Raw genomic sequence first — 14,516 nt, 5'->3', positions numbered from 1 at the left:
AAAGGTTTCGCCCTTGATCTCGGCAGGAGCCACTAGGCATTAATCTTGCTAGTAATTAAGAGCGCAGACTTTGCAATCAGACTGCCTACATTAAAATCCTGGCTCTACCATTGACTGAGAGTTCTTTGCTCATCTCTGTGACTCAGGTTCCCCTTTTATAAAGCAGAAGTCATAATTGTCCTTACCCGTATTGCCTTGCCGAGGGATTATTTGGTTTGTATGTTTAAAGTACTTTAGATGTGCCTGACCCATAGTAATGAAAGGTGATATATGTTTCTCCTGGTATTAACACTCAAATATCTATCTCCAATACTGTTTGTATTAATTTACCTGACTAAAACACACACATAGACACACACACACACACACACACACACACTACCTTGGTTAGCCCATGTTGTTTGGCCTGTATTCAAAATAATACCCCTCTTCTGCTACTCAAACCAGATCACATTTTTTTAAATTTACATTTGTCTAGTAAACTAAGGGAACTCATTAACTCATTTAACACGTTTCAGTCTTTGTACACTATATTCAAACTATCTTCAAGTCTTCTATATTGCACATGTCAAGAATTTTTCATTTTCTATTTCACAAATCCACATATTATGTTCTAGACAATAATTGTCCTCACATTCCCTCTCCCATTCCTTAAATGTTTCTGGCTCTGGAATATTTAATTCCTCTTCTCATTGCTGACATTAAGCCCCCAATATAAACTATTAATTCAAATGTGACATGTTATATTCAGTGTTATGGCACATATGTATATATTTATATATTCATTCAATCAATATTCATTACACATGTACAATTAATAACTGTTTCCATGTAAACATATATCTTAAGATGACCTACTTACACATGTTAGTAATTGGGAAACAACGTGGAACGTAACATCAATAATTTGTCAGTGAGGTACAATAGAATACTTGTACCAACAATTAGTTCCTTGGCCCTTATTTGATAGTGAACATGGCCTCATATCACAAGCAGTTAAGACCTTACCAAAGCATTCAATAGCAAGACCGAATGCAAGTTAAAAAATAAAAGCTTTCTTTACAAAAAAAATAATAAATCCCAAGTAAGTGTGAGATGGTTTCACTCTGATATTATTTTTTAATTTATTCGTATTGGTAAAAGTATTACAGATGTCTTCCTTTCTTCGCCCATTGTCCCTTCCACCTCACTCCCCACCCAGTCCTACCACACTACTATCTATGTCCATGGGTTCCGCATATAAGCATATAAATTATTTGGTTAATCTCTTCCCACTGCCTTCCCTCTGAGATTCATCAGTCTGTTCCATGGCTTCATATCTCTGGATCTATTTTGTTAATCAGTTTATTATGTTCATTAGATTCCACATATAAGTGAGGGTCATATGGTATTTATCTTTCTCTGACTTACTTCACTTAACAAAAGAAACCCACAGCAAAATGAAAAAGGAGCCTACTGTATGGGAGAACATATATGCAAACGATACTGATACATCTGAGAAGGGGTTGGTTTACAAAATATATAAATATCTCATACAACTTAAAAGGTAGACAAATAATCCCATTTATAAATGGGCAAAGAACCTAAATAGACACTTCTCCAAAGAGGACATGCAGATGGACAAGAGACATATGAAAAATGCTCATTCACTAATCATCAGAGAGACGCAAATTAAAATGATAGTGAGGTATCACCTCACACCTATCAGAATGATTTCCATCAAGAAACAAGTGCTGGTGAGGATGTGGAGAAAAGAAACCCTAGTATGCTGCTGGTGAGAATGCAGACTTACGCAGCTACTATTGAAAATAGTGTGGAATTTCTTCAAAAAATTAAAAACAGAACTGTATTTTGACCCAGTGATCTCACCTCTATGAGTACATCCTAAGAATCTGAAACCAACCAAAAAGAATATATGCACCCTTATGTCCACAACAACACAACTTACAATAGCTAAGATCTGGGAACAGCTCAAGTGCCCATCAGTATATGAGTGGATAAGAAAGGTGTGGGCCAAGCCGATTTGGCTCAGTGGATAGAGAATCGGCCTATGGACTGAGGGGTCCCAGGTTGTATTCCGGTCAAGGGCATGTCCCTTGGTTGCGGACACATCCCAAGAAGTGAGTGTGCAGGAGGCAGCTGATCAATGATTCTCTCTCATCGATGTTTCTAGCTCTCTGTCCCTCTCTCTTCCTCTCTGTGGAAAATCAATTATATATATATATATATATATATATATATATATATATATATATATATATTTTATTATTTTTTTTAATATATATTTTATTGATTTTGTACAGAGAGGAAGGGAGAGAGATAGAGAGCTAGAAACATCGATGAGAGAGTCATCGACCAGCTGCCTCCTGCACACCCCCTACTGGGGATAGCAACCAAGGTACATGCCCTTGACGGGAATCGAACCCGGGACCCTTCAGTCCCCAAGCCGACGCTCTATCCATTGAGCCAAACCGGTCTCGGCAATAAAATATATTTTTAAAAAATAAGAAAGAAAGGTGTGGTACATTTACACCACGGAATACTATGCAGCAGTAAAAAAGAAGGAACTCTTACCCTTTGAGATAGCAAGGAAGGACCTGGGAAGTATTCTGCTTAGCGAAATAAGCCAGTCAGAGAAATAAGTATTATACTCCTTCAAGGCTGTTATACCTGTTGCATTACTGATTGTGATTAATTATTTGGTTTCACAAGCTATTCCATTTCAACACTTTTATGTTTGCAAAGGATTTTTTTTTAATTTTCTGCTTGCTTATACTAAAAGCATATCAGGAAATGAGTGCTACTAATAAACCATCTATTGAGTAAAGTTATACATTGTTTTACGTTATGCCTAACTTACTTACTATGCTTTATTTGATATAATTTCAGTTACATTGCCTTCATTTTCCCAAAAGTCCAATAGTCAATAAAAATCAGAATTTATACTAAATAATCAGCCATATCTACTTTTTTTTCTCAAGCTGTCATATTTATAGCTCAGAGGGATATTACAGACATGTTTCAAATGCCACATATTAATAGTTAGAAATTTGACACTTAAATAGGTGACACTGTTAGCATTACTAGGTGGTAGTGAGTGGGTTTAATAATCTGGGTTCTTAGAATTGTAGGCAGCTATTCCTTACATAGCACCAAGTTGCCCCTTTGAGGGACCAATAGCTAAGAAAGTATAGGTATGGAGAAAAACTCCAATATTCCCTCACTGTTTTCATGACTCTGCTTTCCCTGAATTATGAATTACAACCTATTATCTATGTATATAAAAAGCCAGTGACCAGAATGCCTTAATGACTGTAACAACCCATCATTATGACTCCCACCGCAGCTAGTGAACTGGTTGGATTGAGGGGTAGGGCTGGCCAGCCAACTGCCAGTGGCCCCTCGCTCCAGCCAGCTCTGCCCTTGACCGGCCTCCCCCACACCATTCAGGGGTGGGACTGGATGGCCAACCTCCCCCGACCCCTCCGCCAGCCACTGATCCCCAATCGCCCCCCTTCCCCACACCGACTTCATTCAGGGGCTGGCCCACTGGCCAATTGCCTGCAGCCCCTTCCCCCAGCCAGCCCAGATCTTATGAGCCTGACCAGGGCAGGCCAGCTAGCCAACCTCCTGCTTCTCTTCCTCCTGACAGTCATGGCCCCAATCTGCCAATTGGGGCTGAGCCAGCTGGATCTCCACACCACCACCATCCTGTGCACAAATTCATACACTGGGCCTCTCTCTAGTTTCAGAATAATGTCCTTTTTCTCAAGTTGAAAGATTATAAGCAGGAAGTGTGGTTGGGGATGACTCTTTGCACTGACCACTAACCTACTCACTTCAACATCCCTTCTGGTCTGTAAAGGAACTTATAACTTTCTGGAACTTGTCCTCTATCTATAACATTATAATGTCATATCTTATTCTCTACTGCATAAATATTAAAATTTTCAAGTAAAAAATGTAAGTAAAATCAAAGAAATATATTCCCAGTATTTAATGGATGTGCTAGCATTAAGGCCTTGAAAACAGCAAGAAGAAATAATAATATGAAATGCTGGTATCTTAACTTATACAATCAGAAAAGATAGCTAAAAAACCAGAGAAGTCATTTTCATCTTGCCTTGGAAAAATTAATTTTTATAGTTGAGTCTTGAGTTTGGCCCTTAAGTTGATTGGCAGCTACACTAAAATTTGCCTTCTATCTACAGAGTCAAAACACAAGACCAGAGCTATTTATTTTTATTTTTATTTATTTATTTATTTATTTTTACTTAAACATGTAGGATATCATTCTCAAATGTCGCATGGCATAGTTCACTTAAAGAGCAATGAACAGAATGGAGTGTTAAAGAAACATTTTACTTTTCATCATTGTTTACTTATTTTCTGATTGATATGTCAGACCTGAATGCCTAAAAGAAAATGTAAAGGAGACAGACAAAACAAAAGCTTTTAGGTTTGGGATTAGAAAACTCTTTATGCCATATATATTTTATCTTAGTGTTATGTTTAACACTTGAAATAAAAAGAAAGGCAATATTTGAATGGGAAAAAATAAGAACAAGTAATGTTTAAATGATTTATTTTATTTCTTCATATTAAATATTTAAAACATATTTTTATTTAAAAAATGGTCATATGTAAAAAAAAGTAGTTTCTATGATACTGTATAGAAACAAACAACAACAACAAAATCACTGTTGTTCCAATTAATTACCTTGAGATCCCAACATCCCTGTGACTCAGCTAGAAGTTGTCATTCTCAGGACAGTGGTGAAGGGGGAGTGTTGTCAGCGGTGTGTAAAGAAATGAGGAATAGACTAGTTCAAACCACGTAGACCAGGGGTTGGGAAGTGAGTCAGAACATTTATCAATCATTTTATTTGAATTTACTAAAGGCAATAGCAATAGCAATATATAATAGAAAGGTATTAAATATTGAAAAAACATAATGAAACAAAAATACTAGGCAAGCCACTACAATAATATCCTGTTCTAATTCTATCATGTCGAATTAATAAATAATTGAATGTATAGCATAAAACAGAATAATCCATTGTTACAATTTTTATTCTGATTTTTAATTTATGTGAATATCTCTGTAATTTCATTCCTTTCCTTCATTTTTTTAAAAAATATATAGGACCAGAAAAAATAACTTTTCTAACAGAGTAAGTTTTTAATGAGATAATGCACATGAAATATTTAAAAAAGAACTCAAAAATGTTTGTTATTTATATTAGTGTTACTATGTGTGTGTGTGTGTGTGTGTGTATCTGTGTATATATAGGCATACATACAAAACATATATATATGTATATATGTATATACACATTATACATAAACACACACCTATGTAACAGAACACATGTTCATACTGTATATTTATTTATATAAAATCACTTAAACTTACACACCGTTATAGATTAATTATATCTCAATAAATATGAGGGAAGAAATCTCAAAAAATGAAGTCCAAACTTAAGAACTGCTAAAATAAAATCTCATTTAATTTAAATAAAAAATGCACATTCTAAAGAGTATTCTTCGCTGAAAGAGTTGAAATTAGTACTCCTGTTAGTTGCACAGTTTGTGCTCAGCTTTCCTCTAAGAGCGACCTCTCCTTCCTGACTGGGAGGCACAAAGACTTCCATGTTTTACACACCATTTCCCATCAAGGGTAAAGCAGTCTTACACTCCAAAGTACTTCATCATGTGGTGAATCAGCATTAAACAGTTTGCTCTTAAATGTCAACTATATTCTAGTGTATCATAAAGAATTTCATTAAACAGCATAGGGGAAATGAACAGAGGGACTTTAGGAAAATTTCCTTTCCATTCATTATAAGCTTTATTATTTCTCTCTCTGCCCATTTCTTCCCAGCCACTATGAATGTTTTGGTCCTCATCCAAGTGCAGCTTACCAAATTGCAGGTTTACATTTTTAAGCAAATTATTTTCTAGAATTAAAAACTTACTTTCTCAATAGGTCAGCAGTAACAATGATCCCAGCAAAGTCTAATAGGACCAAAATGCAGGCATTTTAAACCATTAAGAATCTCAAGAAGACATGCTCATCCTAAAGAACTGAAACATCTCTCAACCATCAGTCAACAGAGCACTCATTTTTAAAGATCTTTTAATGAGGGAGGTGCATTTTGCTAAAATGGAGTCACTACACTTTCTGGGAAGAATAAAGCAGAGCAAAGTGACTTTTTCTGACCAAGAGCTGTCATCTAAGAGAAAAGCAAGTAAAGGTATAAAATAATTGATGAAGCCTGAAAAGCCTTCAGTGCTTTCTGGCTGGAGCTGTGTGTCAGGCATTCAGAGGTGCTGTATGGGTTACTTAGCGTTCAGATCAGAAAGCAGCTTCTCTCTGCAGTTTTGCTAGTGGCCAGTTCAGATAAACTCTCTCTGTGCTATCCAATATGGTAGCTCCCATGCACATATGGCTATTCAGTGTTTGAACTATTAACTTAAATTAAATCTTAAGTTTAAAAAAAGAAGCAGGGTAAAATATTGCTCTGTTAAACAGACTATTGTTTTAGTAACACTGTGTGTTATGTTAGCTGTCACATTGCCTAAGCTATTTTTATTGTGGTACACACATGCTTTTCAATTTTTTAAAACATAGCCACTAGAAAGTTTAAAATTTTATATTTGTCTATTGGACAGGGATGCTCTATTAATAGACTACTTATTAAAATTATAGTTATTTCTTATGACCTATATATTTTTTAAAGTTTGTTTTATTAGATTTTCAAATCACATCAGTGATTTATTTTTATAAAATGTAAGCTATATAAAACACATTAACAAAAGATAGTGATCTCCCAAGGTTATCAATTTATCTCCCAAAACTTTTAAATGATTTCTCCCCTGCTTTGTAAAAGGATGTGAAGAATCTGGAGGTACATGCTAGTTTCTAAATGGGAGTTAACTTAGTGGAGAATGAAATTTTTAATAAAATACAAGTAAACATTCAATGCAATTTATTAAATTATTGGCAAGTTAAAAATGCCACTGTACAATATTCCTCTAAGAACTAGTTAATTCTCCCCACAAAAATGCATATTATCCTCAACGTGGAATTGCACTAAATCTTGCTGTTAATTTATCTTCATAAATGTGTGCTTGATCTCCAATATTATTTAATTTGTAAGCAATGAAATAACTAAGTTACCAAAAGTTTTCATAACAAATGTCTTTATCTTGTGAATATATATATTTTTCAAAGTATAGTGTATCAGTGTTTTGGGGGAGAGATTAAAAATATGTATTTCGAGAGTCCCCTTCTGAACATTTTAATTTAGTAAGAAGCTGCATTTTACCAAACATACAAAACTATTCTCTTCCAAGGTAGACTTAAATGATACTTTACAAATATTATTTTCTAAAATGCTAATGTGTAATTTTCTCTCTTTTACTATATATTCTCTCTTTTTTATTATCTTATGAAAAGAAAGCATGAAAGAATATATAGTGTGTTAGATAAGGAAATTAGATTCACTAATAATTTTTGCATGAATTTGAGCAAGTAATTTGATTCACTTAAGCTTCATTTTCTTTATCTTATCTTTGCAAAAGAGATAATTATCATATCAATCACATCGCATTTGAAGTTCCAAAATCATAAAGCAAAAGCCCTCTTTAAAGTATGTACAACTTTCAATTATTGATTTAAATCTAATATTTCCAAATGTGTTGTTATCTGTTCTCCTACCTGATTTAATCAGATAGCATTTTTTTTATCACCTTTTATGTTTAAAAATTGGTAGGACTTTGTTAAATAAAGGGATATTTCTAAAAACAAACTATAAAAACCAACAAAAAAGACAGATAATGGGTGAACATTGTCAAAAGAAAAAAAAAGAAAAGAAAAGTTTAATACTTGTAACTATAGTGCACAAAGCCCACTAGTCCAATTTTATTTCAAGCCACTTACCCTTCACCTCAGTGTTCCTCAGACACATGGACCTCTCTTCTCTGCTCCTTATACACCCTCTTTTTCCTGTCTCTCCAAGATGAGGCAACCAACTGTGTTTTTCCTTTGAGGTTGCAAATTTATATCTCCTTCTTAGAAAGACATTGGCTGATCCTTCTTCCTAAAATGGTTGGCTGGACCCACATCTAACTCATAACTAGGCTTATTTCCTTTGACACTTGTTGATATTTGTAATTATCTTATTTAATATTGACTTCTCCTAGACTCATAAGCCCATACTTCTTTCAGCTTCTCCCTTCAAAGGATGAAGTCTACTTCTCTGTGACTTGCATCTGGGCTGGCCGTATGAGTGAGTGCATGAGAGACCAGCCAGTCTAGCTGGCTTCCACTCAATGCAACATCAAGAGCAAGCCCTAGTTAGATCAGTAGAATATGACCTAGTCAACCCTCAGAACTGTGAGAAAGACAATGGTTAATGACCTTAAACCTCTAAGGTCTGGGTGTTGTGCTAGTAGGTAATTAATTAATGCACTGTGATAGGATGCATCTATGAGGGCAGAGGCTGTCAAAATTGCTTATCACTGTGTATGCAGAGCCATGGACTATGGTGAGCATAACGGATGTTAAATAAACATATGTGGACAGAGGTGACTGGATAAATGAGTAGATTGTCAGACTACTTGGTAGGAGAGGTATCAGGGACACTTCATACAGGATCTAAGACCAGATAAATAATGCCTCTGAGGTAAAACACTGAGAAAACCATTTATTCCCATTTTTATCTTCCCCCAAAGTAGTCTTAACAAATCACTCCCTTTCCATAGCTATGAATTTCATCAGGATAAATTCAAACTCCTTAGCAGAGCACACAATCCTTCAAAATCTGCCATCTGTATTCTGTCCCAGGTTTCTATTCAGAGATTCCATCACTACATATCCTTTTTTATTTTTTTTTCATACCAGATTATGTATCATTTCCAGGCATACTGTGAGCCTTGAGGTTGACATACCTCACCTAATGTTTTTCATGTCTCTAGAGTGCCTTTCCTTCCCTCTCAGCATTTGGGATAACCCTGCTCAACATGCAAAGCCTATTTCTATTTTCATTCCTCATGAGATGCATTTACTAGGGCAGGAGAGTAATCTGCACCCCTATACAGCTCTTGCACATGCATAGAGTATATCTCCTCACCGTGGTTTTATAGTGAGATCCCAATACTTCTTACTTAGCTCCCTTTTGAGATTATATGTTCCTGACGAGTAGACATCATACCTCATGTCTTCCCTGACATGGGCAGATAGATATTCACTGTAAACAGTTGTGAAGTAAACAAATGACACATAGAAATGTTTGATGGTGGGAAGGAATATCTAATACATTTTTCTGGACCTGTATCTTTCTGCATTTTTAAAATATATTTTTATTGATTTCAGAGAGGAAGAGAGAGAGATAGAGAGAGAGAAACGTCAATGATGAAAGAGAATCATCTCCTGGCTGCCTCCTGCAACACCCTACTGGGAGGGATCAAGCCTGCAACCCCAGCATGTGTCCCCAGACTGAATGGAACCTGGGACCCTTCAGTCCACAGACCAATGCTCTATCCACTGAGTCAAACCAGTCAGGGCTCTTTCCACATTTAAAAAAATAATAATAATCACAGTTGAATAACCCCACAAGACAAGCATGGAAAATGTCTATGATCATACTTCCCTAACTGAAAGTTTAAAAAGCTCTGAACTCCTGCTGTTTCTCTTTCTTTCTTCCTACCCTGGAAGATGGGCATGATGGCAGTCTATTTCAAGATTCTCTGGAAACAGAAAAAGTATGTCAGAAATAAGAAAATGCTCCTGGATCAGAATAAGAAAGATCGGTTTATAAACATCATCACTAGAGAAGAAGTCTGTTCTAGTCATTATGCTTTCAGTCAGTAAGTAAAGGCAGTGAGTGAGCTGGAGTCCATTCCACGGTTAGGGCAGCAGGTAGCAGGCCACTCTGTTCTAATGGACAGACACCACGTCTGTTTTAAATCCTGGTTATGGCGCCATGCAGCAAGGAAACCTAATAAATGGTTAATGATGATAAGATGCCATCTACTGCACTTGAAATGGTTTCAATTTAAAATAAAAATGTAAATTCCTGTTAGAAGCTATCTGAAAAAGGTGTTCTTTGCTATAGTAAATAATAGCCAAAAGGAATAAATGCTTTTTCAATATCTTTAAAGGTCTGTGCCTTGCTGTATAACAACGAGATTAAAGGCAGGGGGAATTCTGTATTGTGCAGGGAAACCCGGAAGGTTGTAACAAATGATGGACAAGTTCTCATTCTTAGGCATTGCCTACAGCTAGGGACTTGCATATTTTTATTGTTATGATGGTATTGATTGTTAAGTCAACAAAAAGCTATCACAAGGGATTGCGGATTTCTAGACCGATACTCTGTTCTGTAACATTAAAATGTCATTACTGAATCACCGACTTTTTCTCCTGCTGTAATATTATTCTCTGTTGATTGCCTGCCTGAGCTGAAATTTGAAACTGTCACCCTCAGACTTGCAAAAGTGATTCAACTTCACTTATAAGGAAAGTGAAATTAAATATTCATTCACAGGCTGCATTTCAAGTTCAAACTGTCTGAAGCTCCTTAAGGCAAAATGTATTTAATCTGAAACACAGTTTTTCCTTCATTTTTATGCAGCAAAAATTCAGAATGGGTATCATGGGTGCACAAACCCCCAAATAATAATTTATCTTGAACTTTACATGGAGGGAGAGTTGGATTTTCCTTCTTCCTCGGCAACCCTACATTGTTACTGGCCTACCCCATTTATCTCCTCTGTCAGGAACCCTGAATGTGTGGGTTCATGGGTATTGTTTATTGCTTCATTTTTTTAATGTGTCCTGTTCAAGCATTAATCACGTTGTAAAGCATCACAGTATTTGATGAAAGCATAACTGAGTCTGTGTCTGCCAGGAAGACAGGGTGACACAGTGGTAGCTGTGCAGACTACATGGGCTTAAACCTGGCTCTAGTCATGTTACCTGTGATAGCTGTCTAGCCTCCATGCCCCAGTTTGTCTATAAGGTTTCCAAACAGATATAGTAAATTACTTGATAGAAAACGTTTACAATAATGCTTGGGACATGGTAGCTTTTGAATAAACGCTGCTATAAATGTGTGATACCTATCATTTGTATCTTATAATAATTATAATTTGCATTTGAAAATGATCTACTATTATAGGAACCCCTCATTTCATGATCAGAACAAGCATATATTATGGTCACAAACAGTAAAAGCAGCATATATGTTTGTGGTGGATGCTGTACCTTGGCAGTTCAATATCCATTCTTGTGTGCAACCTGTTTCTTGTGTACCTTTCTATACTGCAGAATCTAGAGAAGAGAAACTACATTTCCCACATGGCTTTGCAGCCAAGGTCGGGATTAAATTTAGGTTTTTCTCCAATCAGATATACTTTCCTTAGATTTATATTCAGAACCAAGTTAAGTGATGGACAGGCAAAGTGCCCTGAGTCAGGTTAGCTGCTGTGGATTCTGACAGCATGTCTGTCTCTCTGTTGGCAGCTTTGTGATTCAATGGCTCTTCCTAAAGGCAGAGGGAGCCTCCCCAGTCCAGGGAAGGCCAGGGACTGTGGGGCCAGGGAGTCATTCAGGGGAAAGAGTCTACAGCCTGCCCTTCCAGTTCATTCAATGAATATGGAAGCCACCTTTCTGTGAATATAACTTACTAGGGGCCTGCTGCACAAATTTTGTGCCCTGGGGATGGGGTGGGGAGTCCCTCAGTCCAATCTGCCCCCTCTCACATACTGGAATCCCTCAGGGATGTCCTACTGATGGCTTAGGCCGGAGCCCCATGGGGAGAAGGCCTAAGTCAGTCTGGCCTCCCTTTGTGGGAGGCAACCGGGCTCATCAGGGAAGGCACCAGCCCCATCACCTCGCTGCTGCAGCCACTGCCAGTCACCACAGCCACCAAAGTGTTTTCATCAACAAGGACTCCAGTCCCTTCACCAAGAAAAAATTACAACTTTCTTTAGGCGTTTTCAGGATGTGACTTTCATAAGATATGCATTTCTTTCTTTCTTTACTTTTTTTAATCCTCACCTGAGAATATGTTTTCATTGACTTTTAGAGAACGTGAAAGAGAAAGGGAAAGACAAAGTGAGAAACAAAGAAACAACAAAGTGAGAGGTACACTTTGATTGGTTGCCTCCTGCATGAGCCCTGACCTGGGCCCTAGCCAGGGAGGAGCCTGCAACCTAAGTACATGCCCTTGATCAGAATCAACCTAGACCCTGCTGTCGGCAGGCTGAGGCTCTATCCACTGAGTCAAACCAGCTAGGGCAGGATATTACATTTCTTAGCCCTCCAGCAGTGGACCTTCATTTTTTTCTCCAGAAGTGTGGTGGAAAAACCCTAGATCACCTTATTAAATTTTTATAACCCAAGTTACTAAGAATATTACCAGTGGTATTCAGGGAGCGTAGCCAATGTGCAGTCAGAAAAGGTGTTTCCTCTATAGTTCACACCAATGGAGGCTGGGCCCTGCCCAGGCCTAAAGCCTCTGGCCAAAGTTTTAGGCCTGCACAGGGCCCCTCCAGCTCCCTCTGATCACTGGCTCAGCCCCTGCACAGGCCTTCCCAGGCCAAAAGCCTCTTGGGCAGGAGCATACACCTCCCCCCATCCTCCCCCGCTCCCCGCGATCAATCACAGGGGGTCCGCTCATACACCACGCCTTACCTCACAGTGACCGGGGTGCCAGAATGTCCCTGGGACACAGGCCCTGGGCGCCTATCTATGCAAATTAACCGCCATATTTTTTGGGATAATTTGCATAGTCACTCTTATTGGCTATGGGCATAGCGAAGATACAGTCAGTTTACATATTTGTCTATTATTAGGTAAGATAAGAGTTTTGTTCACAAATGAACCTTAATTTATTTCACATTGAAGCCAAATAAAGGGACTTGAACTTTTTTTCTGTGCTTCTTAAGGTGGGATCATGGGCAAATTACCAACTTAATTTTTACTGTAATTTAGTGAATTTTAAATGGGATCAATAATATCTAACTTGAATTGTTGGGAAATAAAGACTAGATATAAAAGATCAAAAATGGGAAGGTGGTATTTAGGGGGGAAATTTTTAGGCTTGGTGTGTTACTTGGCTAATACACGTCTTCCAGGCTAGTGTGTGACAGGCTTGGGAGGAGAGTACTATTCTTTGGAAAACTAGTTAAATGCTCCTTAATTATAACAGGCTGCTTCTCAGAAGGAATAAATAGTATCTCCTTCTATGAAGGAACATAATATTTGATAAGATGGTTTGCTTTTGACAATACCTAAAATGTCTATAAGACTATGAGTTTTCACATAGAAATGATGAATTGCTAGCCACATCCTTATACCCTTGACCTGATAGAGACAGGTTAATGTTTGGTTTGTTGGTTTGTTTTTACATAAATTATGAAGATATAGAGCAGTGGATCTCAACTCTGTTAGATATTAAAATCACCCAGGAAGATTTCAAAGATGACTGAAGCCCAAGCTCCACCCAACTCAATTGAGTAAGAATTTTTAGAGAGGTGCTTAGGTAGCTGTATTCTAAAAAGGTCCCCAAGTAATTTTAAACAGTCATGAGCCTTTAGTACAGAATGAGAATATGTTGCCATCTGAGTGTAGGCATATCCAGAAAGTGTTTCTCTGCTCTCCTTTCTGTAAAAAAAAAAAAAAAAAAAAAAAAAAAAAGAAGCCATAATTCAAAACCAAAAATTAAGGTTTTGAATCATAGAGCAGCAGAGGATCTTCATCTAAAGTACAGCAGATCTCACCTGTCACTTTTTGGAAACTAAGTAGGTTACCTGACATCATCCTGGTCTCAGGGCCACATGCTCAAAGGATAAATATATTGCTCTGTACAGCATCTGTGAGCTGTGGGCCCGGATGTCCCCATGTCATAACTGCTGATTTTGCATGCCTGTCAAAAACACATTAGCTCTCTCTCTTTTCCATGAGCCTTTCTCTAGCAAAAACATTTTATTAAAAACTGTGCTAGTCAGATAACAGACACTGAATTCTTCACTATTGTATTGCTCACTGGTAATCTAAGTATGGAAGAGTGGACACATACTTTGAATTACAGATATCATACAATAATACCAAGAACTTTGTAGTCAATTAATCAACATTTCAAAACACTATAACTTTCAGTAAACAAGAAGTCTTGACACCTTATGGATATTCACAATAAGCCAACACTAAATATAATTGCCCAGTACTTCCATCATATTAGCCTTATGGATTATTGTCTTATTTATACCACTAACCTACACAGTATGGCAAGACTGAGTAATAGATGTCATGCTAGCCAATCTGTTTCACAAAAACATGTTTATGTCTGCAATAAAGAAACTGCCAAGTTACTTTCTTTTGAGGAATTATTTGGTATGTAATACAGTATAACTGCTATTTGGAGTCAGAAATACTTTGGTTCAAATCCCAGATCCTTTACTTATAAGCCCTATAAACTAATCTTCTCTTCTATTGCAGTTAA

At 37.1% G+C, this 14,516-nt stretch overlaps 1 protein-coding gene across 10 annotated transcripts in view; it reads right to left on the bottom strand.

Moving 5' to 3' along the window:
* The window catches only part of PCDH9 (protocadherin 9), an 897,448-nt gene that overhangs the window by 177,222 nt on the left and 705,710 nt on the right, over positions 1-14,516 (bottom strand). The window lies entirely within an intron of this gene.

This window comes from Pipistrellus hanaki, assembly GCF_964339955.1.
Source record: "Pipistrellus hanaki genome assembly, chromosome: 3".
Taxonomy (NCBI): Eukaryota; Metazoa; Chordata; class Mammalia; order Chiroptera; family Vespertilionidae; genus Pipistrellus; species Pipistrellus hanaki.
This window is presented reverse-complemented; position numbering and strand designations above follow the sequence as displayed.